Raw genomic sequence first — 21,092 nt, 5'->3', positions numbered from 1 at the left:
TAATGCACCTAACGTGCACATCCCTGAGCACTACAGGTAATTTAGCTCGGTCAATCCAACCTAACCTGGACAAAGTTAAAAATCAAACACCCAACAGGTTGATTTGGAAGGACTGGTGTTAACAGCGCTGCTCCTTCATCAGGTGGTTGTGGAGAATAAGATCATAAGGCACAGAATTCATGGAAAAACATTACAGTGTCCTGCCACTGAAATGATATCTCGAATAGATCTGGATTAAGTCTTTCATCGTTTAGAATGGGTTGCAGGTATCAACAATCTGTAAATCCTAGAACTTCCTGTCAGTTACGTGTGTGCATGGGGGAGAGAAAAAGTCTCTTTCTGTGCCGTATATCTCTATGTATATTTGATAACAAATGCTTTATTTACGTTGGTGTAAATATTGTTGTAAATCATAGCTGGGTGATAATAGTTAGATGTAAGGGAGAGAGTATTCCTCAAGAATCCTGAGAAAGCTCTATTTCTGGTTTACTTCCTAAATGAACAAACATTTGGGGGCAGCATGGTGGCTCAGTGGTTAGTACTGCTACCTCAGCACTAGGGACCTGGGTTTGATTCTGTGTGGAGTTTGCACATTCTCCCCGGGTCTGAGTGGGTTTCCACCGACTGCTCCTGTTTCCTCCCACAGTCCAAAGTTGCGCAGGTCAGGTGAATTCGTCATGCTAAATTGCCCATAATGTTAGGTGCATTAGATAGGGGTAAATGTAGAGGAATGGGTCTGGGTGGGTTACTCTTCGGAGGGTCAGTGTGGACTTTTTGGGTGGAAGGGCCTGTTTCCATACTATAGGAATCTAATCTAATTAAGCACGAGCACCAATATATTTAACTTTGTTTCATTTTTCTTGTTTGATTCCATGCTATGACTACACTCTTGTGTCTGATTGGTTTGAGAGACTGGGAGATTGTGGGTTGGGTCTCAATTCACAATGTTTTATTGTTCCAGAAGGTGTAAAGGGGTGGGGGTGGGGTGAAAGCTTCAGCAGAAATCCAGCAGAGCTGAGAGCAGACTCACATTTTACTCTGTTGGAACAGGAAAATCAACAGAGGACAAAGAAACCAGGACCAGACATCCGAGCTGACACCAGATTACCCTGTGATCAGTGCTTTCATTAGCACCTCTCCCATTCTCTTACTTTCCATTTGACTACACCCCTCAATTTTCAGGATCCAATCCTTGTTATCCTGAAGCCATGTCTCCATTAGGAGTCACAGATCATAGTTATTCTCTTCAATGTGTGCAATCAATTCATTCGCTTTTGTTACAATGCAGCACACATTCAGACACACCATTTTTAGTTTCCATTTTTGTGATCTTTAGAATCCAGTTTTGATTGCTGGTATATTTACTCTCCTTGTCCCTTTCTAGCATTCTCTGATGTTCATTTCCACATCACGACATTGCTCACCAGCCTTGATTTGGATTGGCCAGGCTAAATTTCCCAAAGTGTCCAGGGATGTGCAGGTTCGGTGGGTTAGCCATGAGAAATGCAGGGTTATAGTTCCATAGTAATAGAAGCAGGAGTAGGCCATTGGCTCATCGAGCCTCCTCAGCCATTCATTAAGCTCATGACTGACCTATCCATCGTCTCAGCTACTCCTACCTCCATTGTCCCAACTACCCTTAATTCCCCTACCATTGCAAAACCCCATCCAACTGTGTCTTGAATATACTTAATGAAGCTGCCTCTCCTGATTCCTTGGCAGAAAATTCCATAGATTCACTACTCTCCAGGAAAAGCAGTTCCTCCTCATCTCTGTCCAAAATCTATTCCCCCTATTGAGTCTGAGTCTCATCTACCAGCAGAAATGACTGGATAGGGTAGGGCTTCATCCCCACAGTTCAATGAATTCTCACTTTCCAAGATGTATTCACTCATTCAGTTGCTGTCTCACAAATAAAAGTTTTAATTGCAACTTCTTCTGTTCCCAGACAAGGCAAAACATCTTTGAAAGCTGCTCTGAAAGTCCAGTCTTCACAACCACACATCTGCTTTCACCGAAGATGATTAGAGTCATACAGCACAGAAACAGACCCTTTAACCCAACTCATCTGTGCCAACAAGAAATCCTAAATTAATCTAAATCATTTCCCAGCATTTGGCCCATATCCCCCTAAACTCTTCCACTTCCTATTCCCATCCAGATGCCTTTGAAATTTTGTAGTAATTGGATCAGACTCCATCACCCTCCGTGAAAACGTTGCTCCTCTGGTCCCTTTTAAATCATTCCCTCTCACCTCAAACATATGCCGTCTAGTTTTGGACTCCCCTACCCTGGGTACTCATCCTATCCTGCCCCTTATAAACATCTATAAGGTCACCCCTCAACCTCCATTGCTCCACGGAAAATTTTCACCGGCCTATTTAACCTCTTTCTGTGTCTTAAACACTCCAACTCTGGCAACAGCCTTGAAAAACCTTTCTGAACCCTTTCAAAGTTTCACAACATCTTTCCTGTAGCAGGGAGACCAGAACTGAACACAGTATTCTAAAAGTGGCCTGACCAATGTCCTGTACAGCCACTCCATGACCTCCTAAGACTCACTTTCAAGGAACCATGAACCTGCCCTCCAAGATCTCTCTGTTCTGTGACACTCCCCTTAACTGTGCCAGTCCTGCCTGGATTACTTGACCAAAATGCAACACCTCATATTTCTCTAAATTAATCTCCATCAGCCACTCCTCGGTCCATTGGTCCATCTGATCAATTCTAATTTACAGCAAACTCTTTTTCCTCTCTTATTCCCTGGAAGCTGAAAATCTCCATCTCACACACTCTCCCTCCAATCTCACTTTGCTGAACCTAATCCCTGCTGTACCTCATCCTGAAGGGTCTGGTTCATGCTGATTAACGGGTGTCACAAAGCTAGTTCCTTTTTTGATTAGACGCTTTTCCCTGGCTCAAGGAGACTCTGTCCATGACTTTTTTCAGAGAGGTAATAAACCGGCCGGGTTCTGATCAGTCTGGTTTGAACGTGGATGAAACGGATTTTGAAAGGCCTTTTGTTGATATGTAAACAGGTGTGACTTCAGGCCAAATTGGTCATGTTTTAGAAGTGACCTGTATAAAGAAAGGGGAGTGAGCTGAGCAGTTTTAGTTCAGTATTGAACTGGTTGGCAGTTCAACAGGGAGCTATGTGGAAACTCTCTCTCGTTTCCGCCTGTCAACTTCAACCTATAAGCATGTGTTCCATTTATACTGGTTTTCAAAGGGAGTTGGCTTATTGGGACTGTTGTGTATATTCAGAACAGCATAACTGAGTCTAGTTGGCAAGGTTGAGTTCTGTCGGGGTTCTTTATTCTGATATTTGTGTTTCATTGTGTAATTTTGTGAATAAATTTTTGTCTGTTTTAAAATCTAGTAGTCAACCGAGCCAACTTACTCCAGGTAATTTTCACTGTACACTTACCAAATCAAATTGCAAAGTTATGGTCTGGGGCTGCCTGCTTAAGAATGTTTTGAGTGGTCTGGCTTAGTCCATAACACAGGCCCACACTCACACTCAGGGGAGATATAAATGAAACATACAGAACATTGAAAGGCCTAAACAAAGTGGGCATTGGGAAGATGTTTCCATTGGTGGGAGAGACCAGAACCTGAAAGAGACTAGAAAAGGGAAGACCTTTTAGAAGGGAGAAACTTTTCAGCCAGAGAGTGGTGAATCTGTGGAATTTATTGCAACATGAGGCTGTGGAGGCTAGGTCACTGAGGGTAATTAAAACTGAGATAGATAGGTTCTTGAGTATCAAGGGGATCAAGGGTTACCCGGGAGGAAGTGGGAGAATGAGGTTGAGAAACTTATCAACCACGGTTGTGTTGTATGAGCAGACCTGATGGGCTGAATGGCCTAATTTCTGCTCCTATGTTTTATGGTCTCTTGCTGTCTTGGACACAGTGAGAGAGAATTGGGAGCAGGAGTAGGCCATTTGGTCTTTTGAGCATGCACCAGCACTGATCAGATCATAACTGGATATGAATATACCTACATCTAAGTGTATAGGCTGGGACTTTTTCCACAGGAGCACAGGAAGTTGAGAAAACCAAGAGGGTTGTCAATGAGGTGAGTGGCTGGTGCTGTTTCCTTCAGATGGGGGTTTCAAGATTAGGGAGCAAACTTTTAAGGAGAGAGGAGAAAGATTTTAAAAAGATATGAGGAACACCTTTTTTTGAAAGAGAGTAGTTTGTGTGTGGAATCAATGTCCTAAGGAAGTGGTAGATATAGGTACAGTAACAAGATTTAAAAGACATTTGGATAAGTACATGAGTAGGAAAGGTTCAGAGGGATATGGGCCAAACTAGATGGGACTAGTTCAGTTTGTGAATATATTCAGCATGGACTAGTTGGACTGAAGTGTCTGTTTCTGTGCTGTATGACTCTGTAACTGTTCTGTACTAGTCTTAAAATCATTATTTTTGCTTTCCCCATCACCATCCACTTTTTTGTTGTTCAGAAATCAGATGAACGCAGGCTTGAATATATTCAATGGCTGCCTGATCACAGAAAGCAATCCCAACTTCTGAACTCTTGCTAATATACCACTTGCCTTACTGATTGCCAGTCTGACAACTGGCAGTGACTGGTGTGGAAGGATGTTGAGGCCCATTTGTACATCCACACATCATTCCTGACGAAGGGCTCGTGTCCAAATCACCAACAATCCTGGTCCTCGGATACTGCCTGACCTGCTGTGCTTTTCCAGCATCACACCTTTCGACTCTAATCTCTAGCATGTGCAGTCCTCACTTTGTCCACATCCCACTATATCACCATTTAAACAATGCACCTTTTTTCTGCATTTTCTTCCACAGCAAAAGCAAAATCATCACATTGTGGTAATGCATTTGCCAATGAGGACACAGACCTGAACCAACGCTTGCAGTGTCTGTTCCCCCAACCCCCGATTCACCCCATTTCCTTTCAGTTGCTGCAAGTCAACAACTGAATCTCAGAATTTAGAAAAGAGATTGCCGTACTCACAGATGTTGGACAGAGGAAGGAAGTTGCAATCGAGGGTGAAGTTCAATCTTTATTCAGAGAGAGAGGAGCAACAACACCAACTTCCGAAGCTCATGTTCCAACTTCCGCATTCAGACAATAGGGGCGCTCTGATTGGCAGGAGGACCAGGCTCTTTCCGGTCCTCCAGTGCTTCCTATTGGTCCATTAAAAGAAGGGCGCGAGCCGTGTGCGCGGACACCGAGCTGCTGGCGCAGTTTTCTTGCTGACTCCGAGGAGCATGCGCAGTGCTTGCTGCCACAGAGACGCTGGAGACCCTGGGAGGTGGTATTACTGACAGATTTGAAGTGTCCAATTGCCAATAGGAGAAAAAAAGGCTGGAGCCACTTTCTTTGCCCCATCTGTGGCTCGACTTCTTAGTCCTTTTGCATTTGTTTGGCTGCTCAACTTTTGTACATCTTTTCCCCAGGGTTGGGGGTCCTAAACTAGAGGGCATAGGTTTAGGGTAAGTGGGGAAAATTTGAGGGACTTCGGATTAGAAAGAAAAACAGTTTGAAAGTTAATTGGCCTCAAGAAATGCCCTCTCTTACACCCCAACAAAAATAGATTGTTCACAGCCTATTGGATCACTCAGTGGGAAGAATGTTGTGAAACTTGAAAGGATTCAGAAATGACTTATAAGGATGTTGTTAGGTTTGGAGCTACAGGGAGAGGCTGAAAAGGCTGGGACTGTTTTCCCTGGAGTATTGGAGGCTGAGGGGGTAACCTTATAGAGGTTTATAAAATCATGAGGGGCATAGATAATGTAAATAGACAAGATATTTCCCCTGGGGTGGGGAGGTCCAGAAGTAGAAGTAGTTTAGGGTGAGAGGGGAAAACTTAAAAGTGTCCTATGGGGCAATTTGTTTCACGCAGAGAGTGGTGTGTAAATTGAATGAGCTGCCAGAGGAAGTGATACAATTACAACATTTAAAAGGTATCTGGATGGGGACATGAACAGGAAGGTTTACAGGGATATGGGCAAAGTGCTGGCAAATGAGACTAGGTTAATTTAGGATATCTGGTCGGTCGGGACCAAAGGCTTTGTTTCTGTGCTCTACAATTCTATGATTCTTTTTCGACATAGTCTGATCCAATTTTACAAGACTAGGAATACGACATTCACCCATGACAGCCTGTCCTCAACTGTGGCCTAACTGCGCATATTTCAATGAGAGTTTCAAAAGATGTCTGCAGCTTTTTTATAAAATTAGACATGCTTTAATAATGTTTCTGAATATATCATTTTAGCTATTCTTAATTTTAAAAATAAGCTATTTCCCAGGTAGAGTCATCACCATCCATTCTCTCTCCCTTTTCTTATCGGTTCCTGAATCCTGGCACCAGGCAGACACCAATATCATCTGGCCTCCAGCTGGCAACTGCAGAGAACGGAGACAATCCCTGACCCAATCAGAAGGCTGTCCTGAGGGGAATGACCGTCTCCCAGAATAAAGTGTCCGGTTAAGATCCCCCCCACCCACCTACCACCAGTGTCTGCAGCCTGGCTTCCAGCTGAATCTGAGCCGAAGGTCCTCCAGCGTGTGTTTACCCTGGATGATACCATCCAGAGCCTCCCACCTTCTGCGAGACAAGTGCCACTCTGTCCTCTCCGATGTGTGTTGTGTCACTGCTAAACTGTTTCCAATGGCTGAGCAGAGGTTGATGGCCAAGTTCTTCTATGTTCTATGTTCATAACCCATGAGGATAACCTTGGGTGACCCCACTACACTCTACACTCTCTCTCACTCACACAGACCCTCTCTCACACACATGGTCTCTCTCAGACACACACAAACCCACCACTGCACACACCCTCACAGGCTCATACAACATCATACACACATGCAAAAACACACACGCACACACTACTCTCTCATGCACGCACATACATACAAGTCCATGGGACGAATTTGCGTTTGCAGTGTTATATTTGCAGATAGATTCAATGTGTGTTTTTTGTGGAAAAATCAGCAGGCAGTTAATGAAGGCAATCAATCCATGTAATATTTTGTCAACTCATACTTTGGAAATAGAACCAGTCTGATTCAAGATTGCAATACAGACAGATCGAACCTCTCACCTTTCATGCATTGTCTGAGCTGAGCTGTCACCGAATTTGAGAACCTGAATTAAAAGTAGTTCTGGGATTTACATATTAATGAACAGAAACCTGCAACCCATTCTAAAAGATGGAAGATTAGATTAGATTAGATTAGATTACAGTGTGGAAACAGGCCCTTCGGCCCAACAAGTCCACACCGACCCGCCGAAGCGAAACCCACCCATACCCCTACATTTACCCCTTACCTAACACTACGGGCAATTTAGTATGGCCAATTCACCTAACCTGCACATCTTTGGACTGTGGGAGGAAACCGGAGCACCCGGAGGAAACCCACGCAGACACGGGGAGAACGTGCAAACTCCACACAGTCAGTCGCCTGAGTCGGGAAATGAACCCGGGTCTCTGGCGCTGCGAGGCAGCAGTGCTAACCACTGTGCCACCGTGCCGCCCACAAAGACTTAACAGCAATCAAGGTTTGTTCAATATATCCTATCAGTTGCATGAAACTGTGATCTTTTGCTATAAAAGATGTGTCTTCTGATCCTGCTCCACTGCAGTTCCTACATCAGCAGTTTCCTTCCCATAAAAGGTTGTGAGTGAATCAGATGGGGGTTCCCCCTCCCCTCCCTGACAATTGTTTCATTGTTAGAAATCTGGAGTTCAGAATCTAACCGAATTCCAATTCCGCCATCAGCCTTGGCAGCTCCCGGAACTGGGTTGATAGTCCAGTCGATAAAGGCATTCAGCCGTCACTGCTTTAAACCCCCTGCGATGGCATGTGAACTCTCTGGTGCCTCCGCAGGTGGGAGGAGCGGCTAAAGCTCTTTCCGCACAGAGCAGGTGAACGGCCTCTCCCCTGTGTGGACCCGCTGGTGCCTCAACAGGTCAGAGCAATTGCTGAAGGCCTTCCCACACTCGGGGCAGCTGAAGGGCCTCTCCCTGGTGTGGACCCACCGGTGCCTCACTAAGTCGGAGGAATTGCTGAAGGCCTTCCCGCACTCTGTGCTGGTGCTTCAGCCTGTCGGAGGAACTGTTGAAGGCCTTCCTGCACTCTGTGCAGGGGAATGGCCTCTCCCCTGTGTGGACACTCTGGTGGGTCAGCAGGGCGAAGGAATTGCTGAAGCCCTTCCCGCACTCGGTGCAGAGGAACAGCCTCTCCCCAGTGTGGACCTGACGGTGCAGGCCTGGGTAAAGCCCTTCCTGCATGTGGAGCACCTGAAGGGCCGCTCCCCCGTGTGGACCCGCCGGTGCCTCAACAGGTCAGAGCAATTGCTGAAGGCCTTCCCACACTCGGGGCAGCTGAAGGGCCTCTCCCTGGTGTGGACCCGCCGGTGCCTCACTAAGTCGGAGGAATTGCTGAAGGCCTTCCCGCACTCTGTGCAGGGGAATGGCCTTTCCCCGGTGTGACTGCGACGATGAATCGCCAGAGCAGATGGGAAACGGAAGCCTTTCCCACAGTCGCCACACTTCCACAGTTTCTCCACGGGGCGGGATTCCTCTGGTTTCTCCATGGCCAAAGCTTCAGCTGCACACAACACGTGTAGAGCTCCTCCCCTCTGTGAATTCCTCTTCCCAGGCCTTATAACTGTTTCAGGCTCCACACTCCGTGCACTCCAACAGTAGGGTCTCTCGTCCAGTCCCACTGATGCCGAGAACGGACTGAAACAGGAACCAAAACCTTTTGCTCCTTCTCACAGAATCAGTCAAAAATGGTTGTGGTCCCGATGGATTGAGTGACTGTCAGACATTGACGTCAAAGTGAGGACTGCAGACACTGGAGAGTCAGTATCGAAAAGTGCGGCACTGGAAAAGCACAGCAAGTCAGGCAGCACCTGAGGAGCAGGAGGGTCGACATTTTGGACATAAGTCCTTCATCTGTTGATTTTGAAACTTCCGTCTTCAGATCTTCAAATACTCTGTCAAAAGAGATTACAAAATTCATTACTGTCAGTCCAGAATAAAAATTCAGAACAAGCAATTTGTTTGTGTTGTTGTTCCACAAAATTGAAAGCACTATCCCACACTCTCTCTCTCCCGCCCTCCGCTCTAACTCATTCTCCTGAAGGTGTTGATTCAGGATCTTATAGGGGCAGAAAAGCAAAGACGTCAAGACTGACATCTCTGAGTCTTGGATAACTCCACCTGAAATTTAATATCTTTCACAACACTGGGATATTGCTGAGAGTGAGCAGGTCGGATTTTGGGAAGCAAAAAAATCTCAATTCAGGGTAAATCTGCAATGCAGCTTCTTGAAGAACAACCAGACAAAATGGTTAACATTCCCAGGAAGTGGGCAGGAAAGCAAAATGAGCCATCAAGGCATTGACACCACCACCAGAGAGAAACTGAACATAGACATGACAAACATTCGTGGAAAGCCAGAGTCATCGAGATGTACAGCACAGAAACAGACACTTCAGTCAAATTCCTCTGTGCCCAACCAGATATCCAAAATTAATCTCGTCCCATTTGCCAGCGCTTTGTCCATAACCCTTTGAACCCTTCCTTTTCATACACTCATGCTGATGACTTTTAAATATTGTCATTGTACCAGCCTTCACCACTTCCTTTGGCAGCTCATTCCATACATGCACCATCCTCTGCGTAAAAATGTTGCCCCTTAGGTCTCTTTGCAGTCTCCCTCCCCCTGCTCTCACCTTAAATCTATTACCCTCGAGTTCTGGACTCCCCATCCCAAGGAAAAGACCTCGTCTATTTACCCAATCCATGCCCCTCATGATTTTAAAAAAGTCTATCAGATTACTCCTCACACTCTGATGCACTAGGGAAACAGCAGCACCCTATCCTTCCAACCCTCCTTACCCGGGTAATTAAGACACATATCTGAGTTTGCAGAGTCTGCTCCCTCCCTGGGTTCACTCCAGTTGCTACAAGTGAACAAATTTCTTTCTCCCCGCACTCCACCCACCGCTTCCCCCCTCCCCCCCCCTTCCTGAACAGTTAACAAAAATCCCTTCTCTTCAGAGAACCCTCACTGTTCTAAGAAGTCCATACCAACCTCCAAATGGCAACCTCACCACACCCATTCCCCTACTCCGATTGCTCGACATTTACCCATTGACAAATACATCTAACCTGCACATCCCTGGGCACTGTGGGTAATTTAGCACCGCCAATCCACCCTAACCTGCATATCCCTGGGCACTATGGGTAATTTGGCCTGGCCAATCAAACCTTACCTGGACAAAGTTGAAAATCATAACACCAGGTTATCATCCAATGGGTTTATTTGGAAGCACGAGCATTTGGAGCGCTGCTCCTTCATCAGGTGGCTGTGGAGTGTAAGATCATAAGACACAGAATTTCTGGAAAAGCATTACAGTGTCCTGGCATTGAAATGATAGATTGAACAAATCTGGATCGTTAAGTCTTTCATCTTTTACAATGGATTGCAGATATCATTAATATGTAAATCCCAGAACTTCCTGTAAGGCACCTTCCCAGGATAACTTTAAGGCTTTATAACAAAAGGAGACACCTTTGCTCAAACAATGCATTAAAGGTGTAAGGTCAGAATTTGTCTGTATCCTAGTTTAGAGTCAGACTGGTTCTATTTCCAATGTGGAATTTACAAAATATTACATACATTAACCGCCTGCAGATTGTGCATTTTTTGAGGAAAATAGAATGCATATGCAAATATCATTCTGCAAACACAAATTCACCCCCATGGACTTGTGCATGTGTGTGCATGAGAGAGAGAAAAAGTCTGTTTCCATGCTGTATATCTCTATGTCAATTTGACAACAGATACTTTTTTTTCTGTTGGTATAAATATTGTTGTAAATCATAGTGGGTACTAATAGCTCGATGTAAGGGTGAGAGAATTCCTCAAATAAGGCACTGTAGGAATCCTGGGAGAATAGTATTTCTGGTTTACTTCCTATTGAACAATATAAAGCACAAGCACCTACTTATTTCTAATTTTGGTTCACATTTCTTGTTTTATTCCCTGCTATGACTACACTCGGTGTCTGGATGGTTAACAGGCTGGGAGATTGTGGGTCTGGATTGACTTATTGTTCCGGAAGGTGTTAAAAAAAAAAAAGAGGGCAAAGCATCAGCAGAAATCCAGGAAGGGTGAGAAATCAGGACCTGAAATCTGAGCTGACACCAGATTACCCTGTGATCAGTGCTTTGATTACCTGTGCACCCTCTACCTTTATCACCTCCTCAATATTGAGGATCCAATCCTTGTCATCCTGGAGCCATATCTCTGTAAGGAGTCCCATATTTTAATTGAAGGAGTTCCCTTCAACGTGTGCAGTCAATTCATTCGCATTTGCTGCAATGCAGCACACATTCAGACAAACCATTTTTAGTTTCAGTTTTTGTGATCTTTAGAATCCAGTTTCGATTGCTGGGACATTTACTCTCCATGTCTTTCTGTCATTCTCGGATGTTCATTTTTCACATCACTGTATTGCTCACTGGCCTGGATTTGGATTGGCCATGCTAAATTGTCCATAGTATCCAGAGATGTGCAGGTTAGGTGGGTTAGCCATGGGAAATGCAGGGTTAGAGTTTCATAGTAATAGAAGCAGGAGTAGGTCATTTGTCCTGTCGAGCCTGCTTCGCCATTCATTTAGATCATGATTGATCTCTCCATTGTCCCAGCTTCTCCTCCCTGCATTGTCCCAACTACCCTTAATACCTTTACCATGCAAAAACCCATCTAACTGGGTCCTGAATATACTCAATTAAGCTGCCTCTACGGCTTCCCTGGGCAGAGAGTTACATAGATTCACGATTCTCTGGGAAAAGCAGTTCCTCCTCATCTCTATCCTAAATCTACTCCAACTAATCTTGAGGTCTGGTCTCACCTACCAGCAGAAATGACTGGATAGGGTAGGGTTTCATCCCCACAGTGCAATGAAATCCCACTTTCCACAAAATCTCAGATGTACTCACTCACTCAGGTGCTATCTCATAAATGAAAGATTTCATTGTAACTTCTTCTGCTCCCAGTAAGGACAAAACATCTTTGAAGGCTGCTCTGAAAGTCCAGTCTTCACAATGACACTTCTGGTTTCACCAAAGACCAGACAGTCATACAGCACAGAAACAGTCCAACTCATATATGCAGCCCAGATATCCTAACTTAATCTCGTCCCATTTACCAGCTTTTGGCCCATATCCCTCTAAATGCTTCCTATTCTTGTACCCATCCAGATGCCTTTTAAATGCTGTAATTGTATCAGGCTCCACCCCTTCCTGTGACAGCTCATTCAATACATACACCACTTTCCGCGTGAAACAAGTTGCCCTTCATGTCCCTTTTAAATCATTCCCCTCTCACCTCAAACATTTGCTCTCTAGTTTTGCATTCACCCTATCCATGCCCCTTATAAATATTTATAAGGTCACCCCTGAACGTCCGATGCTCCAGGAAAATATCCCTGACCGATTCAGCCTCTCTCTGTCGATCAAACCCTCCAACTCTGACAATAGCCTTTCAAGTCTTTTCTGACCCCTTTCAAAGTTTCACACCATCTTTCCTGTAGCAGGGAGACCAGAACTGAATGCAGTATTTTAAAACTGGCCTAACCAATGTCCTGTACAGCCACAACATGACCTCCCAACTCCGATACTCAATGCTCTGACTAATAAAGGAAAGCATACAAAATGCCTTCTTCACTGTTGTGGCTACCTGAGACTGCACTTTCAAGGAACAATGAACCTGCACTCCAAGGTCTCTTTGTTCTGAAACACTCTCTTAACTGTGCTGCCTGGATTGCCTTACCATAATGCAAACATCACATTTCCCTAAATTAATCTCCATCTGCCACTCCCTGGCCCATTGCCCCATCCAATCAATTCTAATTTATAGCAAACTCTCTGTAATTCTTATTCCCTGGAAGTACAAAATCTCTATCCCACACACTCCCTCCATTCTGACTTTGCTGAACCTAATCCCTGCTGTACCTCATCCTGAAGGGTCTGGTTCATGCCGATTAACAGGGTCACACTCAGGGGAATCTAACTGAAACAAACAGAATACTCAATGGCCTGGACGAGTTGATGTTGGGAAGATGTTTCCATTGGAAGGAGAGACTAGCAGCCGAGGGCACAGCCTTAGAGTAAAGGGAAGACCTTTCAGAATGGAGATTAGGAGAAATTTCTTTAGCCAAAGAGTGGTGAACTGATGGAATTCATTGCCAAAGAAGGCTGTGGAGGCCAGGTAACTGAGGATAGTTAACACTGAGACAGAAACAGTTCTTGAGTATCAAGGGGATCGAGGGTTACAGGGAGAAAACAGGAGAATGGGGCTGAGACACTTATCAACCGCAGACCCAGTGGGCTGAATGGCTTAATTTCTGCTGTTATGAATAGGAAAGGTTCAGAGATATATAGGCCAAACAAGGTAGGACTAGTTTAGTTTATGAATGTAGTCAGCATGAAATCAAGTATCTGTTTCTGTGCTGTATGATTCTGTAACTGTTCTTAAAACCATTTTTTCTGTTCCCTCATAACCATCCACTTCATTGTTGTTCAAAAATCAGATGAACTCAGCCTTGAATATATTCAATGACCTCCTAACCGCAGGAATGCCCCACCCCACTTCTGAACTCAATTCCTCTTGCTAATACACCACTTGCCCTGCTGACTGCTTAGTGCACCTGTCTGACAACGGGTATTGACTGGTGTAGAAAGACACTGAAACCTCTTTGTACATCCACATAACGTTCCTGATGAACGGCTCGTGTCCAAAACGTCAACTCTCCTGGTCCTCGGATGCTGTCTGACCCGCTGTTGTTTTCCAGAGTCACACTTGTCAACACTGATCTCCAGCATCTGCACTCCTCACTTTCTCCATATCCCAACATGTCACCATTAAAACAATGCACCTCCTTTCTGCTTTCTCACATTGTGGTAATGCATTTGCCATGTGTTTGCCAATTGAGACACAAATCTGGACCAACATTTCGAGACAAAAAAAGTGAGTACTGCAAATGCCGGAGATTAGAGTCGAGAGTGTGGTGCTGGAAAAGCACGCAGGTCAGGCAGCATCTGAGGAGCAGAAAAACGTCGATTTTCTTGCTCCTCGGACGCTGCCTGACCTGCTATGCTTTTCCCGCACCACACTCTCGACCAATATTTCTACACTCTGTCCCCTCCCTGAATTCACTCCCTTTCCTTTCAGTTGTTGCAAGTCAACAATTGAACGCCAGAATGATAAAAAAAAGTGGAATAGGTGGCGAGAAAAGAGAGTGCTGTACTCACAGTTGTTGGACAGAGGGAGAAAGTTGCAGTTTGGGGTAAAGCTCAATCTTCATTCAGAGAGTCAGGAGCAGCAGTAGCAACTTCAGAAGCTCATTATCCAACTTCCGCATTCAGACAATAGCGGTGCTCTGATTGGCAGGAGGACAAGACACCTTCCGGTCCTCCCGAGTTTCCTATTGGTACATCAAATGTAGGTCATGAGTCGTTTGTGTGTACAACCAGGAGCATGCACAGTCTTTTGCTGACACCAATGGACATGCGCAATACTTGCTGACACCGAGGGGCATGCGCATTATGCTCTTCAGAGATGCTGACGTGACTGACAGATTTGAAGTGTCCAATTGGACCGCATTCTGGGGAAGGTGGGACCTGTACAAGCAGGACGGGTTGCACCTGAACCAGAAGGGCACCAATATCCTGGGGGGTAGGTTTAAACTAATTTGGCAGGGGGATGGGATCCGGACTTGTAGTCCAGCAAGTAGGCTAGCTGTTTGTCAGGATGTCCAAGAATGTAGGGAGGCTGTGAAGAAGGAAGCACAGACAGGGAATACTTGCGGACACAGAGATGGGTTCAAATGTGTATACTTCAACGCAAGGAGTATCAGAAATAAGGTGGGTGAACTTAAGGCGTGGATCGGTACCTGGGACTACGATGTTGTGGCCATCACAGAAACGTGGATAGAAGAGGGACAGGAATGGTTATTGGAGGTTCCTGGTTACAGATGTTTCAGTAAGATTAGGGAGGGTGGTAAAAAAGGAGGGGGGGTGGCGTTGCTAATTAGAAATGGTATAACGGCTGCAGAAAGGCAGTTCAAGGGGGATCTGCCTTTGGAGATAGTATGGGCTGAAGTCACAAATAGGAAAGGTGCAGTCACCTTGTTGGGTGTTTACTATAGGCCCCCCAACAGCAGCAGAGATGTGGAGAAACAGATTGGGAAACAGATTTTGGAAAGGTGCAGAAGCCACAGGGTAGTAGTCATGAGCGATTTCAACTTCCCAAATATTGATTGGGAGCTCTTTAGATCAAATAGATTGGATGGGGCGGTGTTTGCGCAGTGTGTCCAGGAAGCTTTTCTAACTAGTATGTAGATTGTCCGACCAGAGGGGAGACCATATTGGATTTGGTACTCGGTAATGAACCGGGACAAGTGATGGGCTTGTTAGTGGGTGAACATTTTGGTGATGGTGACCACAGTTCTGTGACTTTGACCTTGGTTATGGAGAGAGATAGGTGCGTGCAACAGGGTAGGTTTTACAATTGGGGGAAGGGTAATTATGATGCTGTAAGACAGGATCTGAGGAGCATAAATTGGGAGCATAGGCTGTCAGGGAAGGATGTCGTGGAAATGTGAAACTTTTTCAAGGAACAGATACGACGTGTCCTTGATATGTATGTACCTATCAGGCAGGAAAGAGATGGTCGTGTGAGGGAACCTTGGTTGATGAGGGAGGTTGAATGTCTTGTAAAGAGGAAGAAGGAGGCTTACATAAGGTTGAGGAAACAGGGTTCAGACAGAGCAGTGGAGGGATACAGGATAGCCAGAAGGGACCTGAAGAAAGGGATTAGGAGAGCTAAGAGAGGGCATGAAAAATCTTTGGCGGATAGGATCAAGGATAACCCAAAGGCATTTTATGCATATGTGAGAAACATGAGAATGACGAGAACGAGGGTAGGTCCGATCAAGGACAGTAGTGGGAGACTGTGTATTGAGTCGGAAGAGATAGGAGATGTCTTGAATGAGTACTTTTCTTCAGTATTTACGAACGAGAGGGACCGTATTGTTGAAGAGGAGAGTGTGAAACGGACTGGTAAGCTAGAGGAGATACTTGTTAGGAAGGAAGATGTGTTGGACATTTTGAACAACTTGAGGATAGACAAGTCCCCCGGGGCCTGACGGGATATATCCCAGGATTATGTGGGAAGCAAGAGAGGAAATTGCAGTACCATTGGCAATTATCTTTTCATCTTCACTGTCAACGGAGGTGGTACCAGGGGACTGGAGAGTGGCGAATGTTGTGCCCCTGTTCAAAAAAGGGAATAGGGATAACCCCGGGAACTACACGCCAGTTAGTCTTACTTCGGTGGTAGGCAAAGTAATGGAAAGGGTACTGAGGGATAGGATTTATGAGTATCTGGAAAGACACTGCTTGATCAGGGACAGCCAGCACGGATTTGTGAAGGGTAGGTCTTGCCTTACAAGTCTTATTGAATTCTTTGAGGAGGTGACCAAGCATGTGGATGAGGGTAGAGCAGTGGATGTAGTATACATGGATTTTAGTAAGGCATTTGATAAGGTTCCCCATGGTAGGCTTATGCGGAAAGTCAGGAGGTATGGGATAGAGGAAAATTTGGCCAATTGGATAGAAAACTGGCTAACCGGTCGAAGTCAGAGAGTGGTGGTAGATGGCAAATATTCAGCCTGGAGCCCAGTTACAAGTGGAGTTCCGCAGGGATCAGTTCTGGGTCCTCTGCTGTTTGTAATTTTTATTAATGACTTGGATGAGGGAGTCGAAGGGTGGGTCAGTAAATTTGCAGATGATACGAAGATTGGTGGAGTTGTGGATAGTGAGGAGGGCTGTTGTCGGCTGCAAAGAGACTTGGATATGATGCAGAACTGGACTGAGGAGTGGCAGATGGAGTTCAACCCTGCCAAGTGTGAGGTTATCCATTTTGGAAAAACAAATAAGAATGCGGAATACAGGGTTAACGGTAGGGTTCTTAGTGGAGGTGGAGGAACAGAGGGATCTTGGGATCTATGTTCATAGATTTTTGAAAGTTGCCACTCAGGTGGATAGAGCTTGTAAGAAGGCCTCTGGTGTATTAGCGTTCATTAGCAGAGGGACTGAATTCAAGAGTCGTGAAGTGATGTTGCAACTGTACAGGACTTTGGTTAGGCCACATTTGGAGTACTGTATGCAGTTCTGGTCGCCTCACTTTAGGAAAGATGTGGAAGCTTTGGAGAGGGTGCAAAGAAGATTTACCAGGATGTTGCCTGGAATGGAGAATGGGTCGTACGAAGATAGGTTGAGAGGGCTAGGCCTTTTCTCGTTGGAACGGCGAAGGATGAGGGGTGACTTGATAGAGGTTTATAAGATGATCAGAGGAATAGATAGAGTAGACAGTCAGAAACTTTTTCCCCGGGTGCAACAGAGTGTTACAAGGGGACATTAATTTAAGGTGAAGGGTGGAAGGTATAGGGGAGATGTCAGGGGTGGGTTCTTTACCCAGAGAGTGGTGGGGGCATGGAATGCGCTGCCTGTGGGAGTGGCAGAGTCAGAATCTTTGGTGACCTTTAAGCGGCAATTGGATAAGTACATGGATGGGTGCTTAAGCTAGGACAAATGTTCGGCACAACATCATAGGCCGAAGGGCCTGTTCTGTGCTGTATTGTTCTATGTTCTAAATGCCAATCGGAGGCAAAAAAAAGTTGAACCACAATTTGTTCCCCCCTGTGGCTCGACATTGTATTCCTTTTGCATTTTGGCTGGCTGCTCAACTTTTGTACATCTTTTCCCTTGGTTAGGGGAGTCACAAACTGGAGGGCATAGGTTTAGGTTGAGTGGGGAAAGATGAGGGACCAAAGGATGAGAAAAAACGTGAGACATTTAATTTATCTCAAGAAATGCCAGAACGAGAGGACATTAGTTTTGGGTGATTGGGGAAAGGTTTAAAAGGGACCTGAGGGGTAACTTGTTTCACGTAGAGGATGGCAAATGTATTGAATGAGCTACCGGAGTGGAGGCTGGTACAATTACAACTTTTAAAAGGCATCTGGATGGGTGTACGAATAGGAAGGTTTAAAGGGTTTGGGCCAAGTGTTGGCAAATAGGAGTAATTAATTTAGGATATCTGGTCGGCACAGACCAAACTGTTTTATTCCATGCTCCATGACTCTATTTCTTCATAGTCTGAACCAATTTGACAATATTAGAATGGGCAACTCACCCCTTACAGCCTGTCCTCAACTGTGGCCAGACTGCACATTTTTCAACTCAAGTTTCAGTAAGATGCCTGCAGTTTTTTTAAAAATAGAATTGAACATGGTTTAATGTTGTTTCTGAGTAGCTATGCTCAATGTTAAAGATCAGCCACTTCTTGTGCACCCCCATCTCCCAGGTAGAGTCATCTCCATCTGTCTCTCTCTTCTTAGAAGGGCTTGATACAGCGATCAAAGAGAGATGGAGGCATGAGAAATAATAGGTGGTGGGGAAAGAGAATGGTTGGGGGGGGGGGAGGAGCTGAGGGTGGGTGTCAAGAGAGAGAAAATGGACAGGGAGACAGAAAGAGAATGGACAGAGGACAGTGACACTATAAATCCCACCTTTCCCAGGACCACAGTAATCATTTCTCAATATACAAATGGCTAAAGCAGTAGAATCACATAATCCCTGCAGGCTATTCAGCCCATTCACCTCACACTGACCTTCCAAACAGCATCCCACCAGACCAACCCACTTACCGTACAACCCTGCAGTTCCCCATGGCTTACGCACCCGAAAATGCATATCCCTGGACACTTCAGTACAGCTGATCCACCCTAAACTGCAGATCTTTGGACTGTGGGAGGAAACTGGAGCACCTGAAGGAAACCCACGTAGACACAAGGGGGACAATGTACCAAAGTCACCTGAGGCTGGAATCAAACCCAGCACTGTGAGGCAGCAGTACTAACCACTGTGCCACCATGCCACCCAGAGCTTTGATGTTCTGCTTTGTTTTCATAGCTTCTGACTTCTCATGCGCCCTCAGCAGAAGCTCTCCCCTCCTGAGATTTGTCACACCCACTGCAGCCTCCCTTTCCTACTTCTCCTGTCCTGAGCACGTCAGTTCCTGAACCTGGTGCCAGACAGACACTGATGCCACCTGGCCTCCTGCTGCTAACTGCAGAGAAAGACGACAATCACCTGTCAATATTCTGCCCCTTACCCCCAGCGCCCCCCACCCCTCAGCCAGTTAACTCCTCCCTGCTGCCCAATTTCAGATCCCCTTTACCTGTGATTCACACTCTCACCCTTCTGACCCTGTCCAATGACCTAATCAGAAGGCTCTGTCCAGAGGGGAATGACCATCTTCTGGAATAAAGTGTCCGGTTAACTTTCCCCATGACATGTCTGCAGCCTGGCTTCCAACTCCATCTCTCTGAGCCAAAGGTCTTCCAGCGTGTGTTTACCCTGAATCACAGCATCCAGAACCTCCCACCTTCTACAAAGTGAAAGACAAGTCTCACCCTGCCCGCTCCAATGTGTGTACGTGTAGATTAGATTTGATTCCCTACAGTATGGAAACTGGCCCTTTGGCCCAAAATGTCCACACTGACCTTCCAAAGAGTAATCCACTCAGACCCATTCCCCTCCCTATATTTACCCCTGACTAATGCACCCAACACTATGTGGAATTTAGCATGGCCAATTCACCTGACCTGCACATCTTTTGGATTGTGGGAGGAAACTGGAGCACCCAGAGGAAACCCGTGCAAGCATTGGGGAGAATGTGCCAACTCCACATAGACAGTTGCCCAAGGTGGGAATCGAACCCAGATCCCTGGTGCTGCGAGGCAGCACTGTTAACCACCGAGCCACCATGCCACCCAGTAACTGATTAATTGTTTCTACTGACCAAGCAGAGGCCGATAGGCAAGTTTGGAACCCATGAGGACGGTCTCAACCGGGACCTTCACGACACTTAACACTGTCTCTCACTCCCACATGCACACATACACACCCAGTCACGCAGACCCTCTCTCACACACATACACCTCCCACACTCAAATCCATGCACACACCTTCTCACAGGCTTCTACTCCATTGCATCGACACACTTTATCAAGCATGCACATGCAAACACACACACACTGTCTCTCTCATGCGCACACACACACACACAAACCTATGCAGTGAATTTGCATTTGCAGATACATTGTGCTATTTGAGCAAAACACAATCTGCAGGCAGTCAATCTATGTAATATTTTATAAATTCCTACTTTGGAAATAGAACACAGACAGACAGACTTGAACCTCACACCTTTCTTGCATTGTCTGAGCTGAGATGTCACCTAATTTTATAAAACCTTAAGTCATCGGGAGAATGTGAGTTAAAAGTAATTCTGGGATATACATGTTAATGAACCGAAACCTGCAACCCATTCTAAAAGATGAAAGACTGAACTGCAACTGGACTGGTTCAGGAAATCTTATCAACTGCATGACACTGTAATGTTTGGCCATAAATTCTATGTCTTATGATCCTGCTCAACAGCTACCCGATGAAGGAGCAGCGCTTCAAAAGCTAGCACTTCCAAATAAATCTGTTGGGACTATAACCTGGAGTTGTGCAGATTTTAACTTTATCCACCTCAGTCCAACACCAGCAACTCCACATCATTTCTAATTAACACAGCCCACACCTCCTGGTGCTGCCAGTAAACTTTACAATGCCGATAAAACGACACAGTACCTGCACTCCTGAAATATTTGCAATTTCCAACGATACTAGCTACTCATTCACTGCTCCATCTGATACACGACATTGGAAACTTAGTGCAGGAGGCTGAAAGAAATCAACAGGTTTAAAACAAAAACCATTTGAAGCTCAAAGCCTTCAATGAGAGTCTGAACCTGGCGGTAAGTTCAGGTAACCCTTTATTGTGACACAACTTTGTTACAGCTTCAGATTCCCCCCAGCAAAAAGGCGTAGAAGAAGTAGCTTTTTATGTAAAAACAGCTCAAAGTCAAAGTGCACACACTCCCTCTCTTAACCTGTAGGAA

The 21,092-nt window shown here is 45.5% G+C and overlaps 1 protein-coding gene and 1 long non-coding RNA gene across 2 annotated transcripts in view; both read right to left on the bottom strand.

The window, feature by feature from the left end:
- Positions 1 to 5,062, bottom strand: part of LOC148142918 (uncharacterized) — a 229,520-nt gene extending 224,458 nt beyond the window's left edge. Inside the window, exon 1 of the mRNA XM_087973893.1 lies at positions 4,997 to 5,062. The gene's annotated coding sequence lies outside the window, so the exon portion shown is untranslated. The remainder of the gene's footprint in view (positions 1 to 4,996) is intronic.
- A 2,540-nt stretch (positions 5,063 to 7,602) lies between these two features.
- Positions 7,603 to 21,031, bottom strand: LOC148142917 (uncharacterized). The gene is made up of 3 exons (XR_015751061.1): positions 20,782 to 21,031; positions 14,326 to 14,498; positions 7,603 to 8,996 (listed from the first exon to the last, which is right to left on the bottom strand). It is a non-coding gene; the product is annotated as an uncharacterized LOC148142917 (long non-coding RNA).
- Between the last annotated feature and the right edge of the window lie 61 nt (positions 21,032 to 21,092).

Source organism: Chiloscyllium plagiosum, unplaced genomic scaffold, assembly GCF_037043375.1.
Source record: "Chiloscyllium plagiosum isolate Xiang-an unplaced genomic scaffold, Cpla_swu_hap1 HiC_scaffold_27, whole genome shotgun sequence".
Taxonomy (NCBI): Eukaryota; Metazoa; Chordata; class Chondrichthyes; order Orectolobiformes; family Hemiscylliidae; genus Chiloscyllium; species Chiloscyllium plagiosum.
This window is presented reverse-complemented; position numbering and strand designations above follow the sequence as displayed.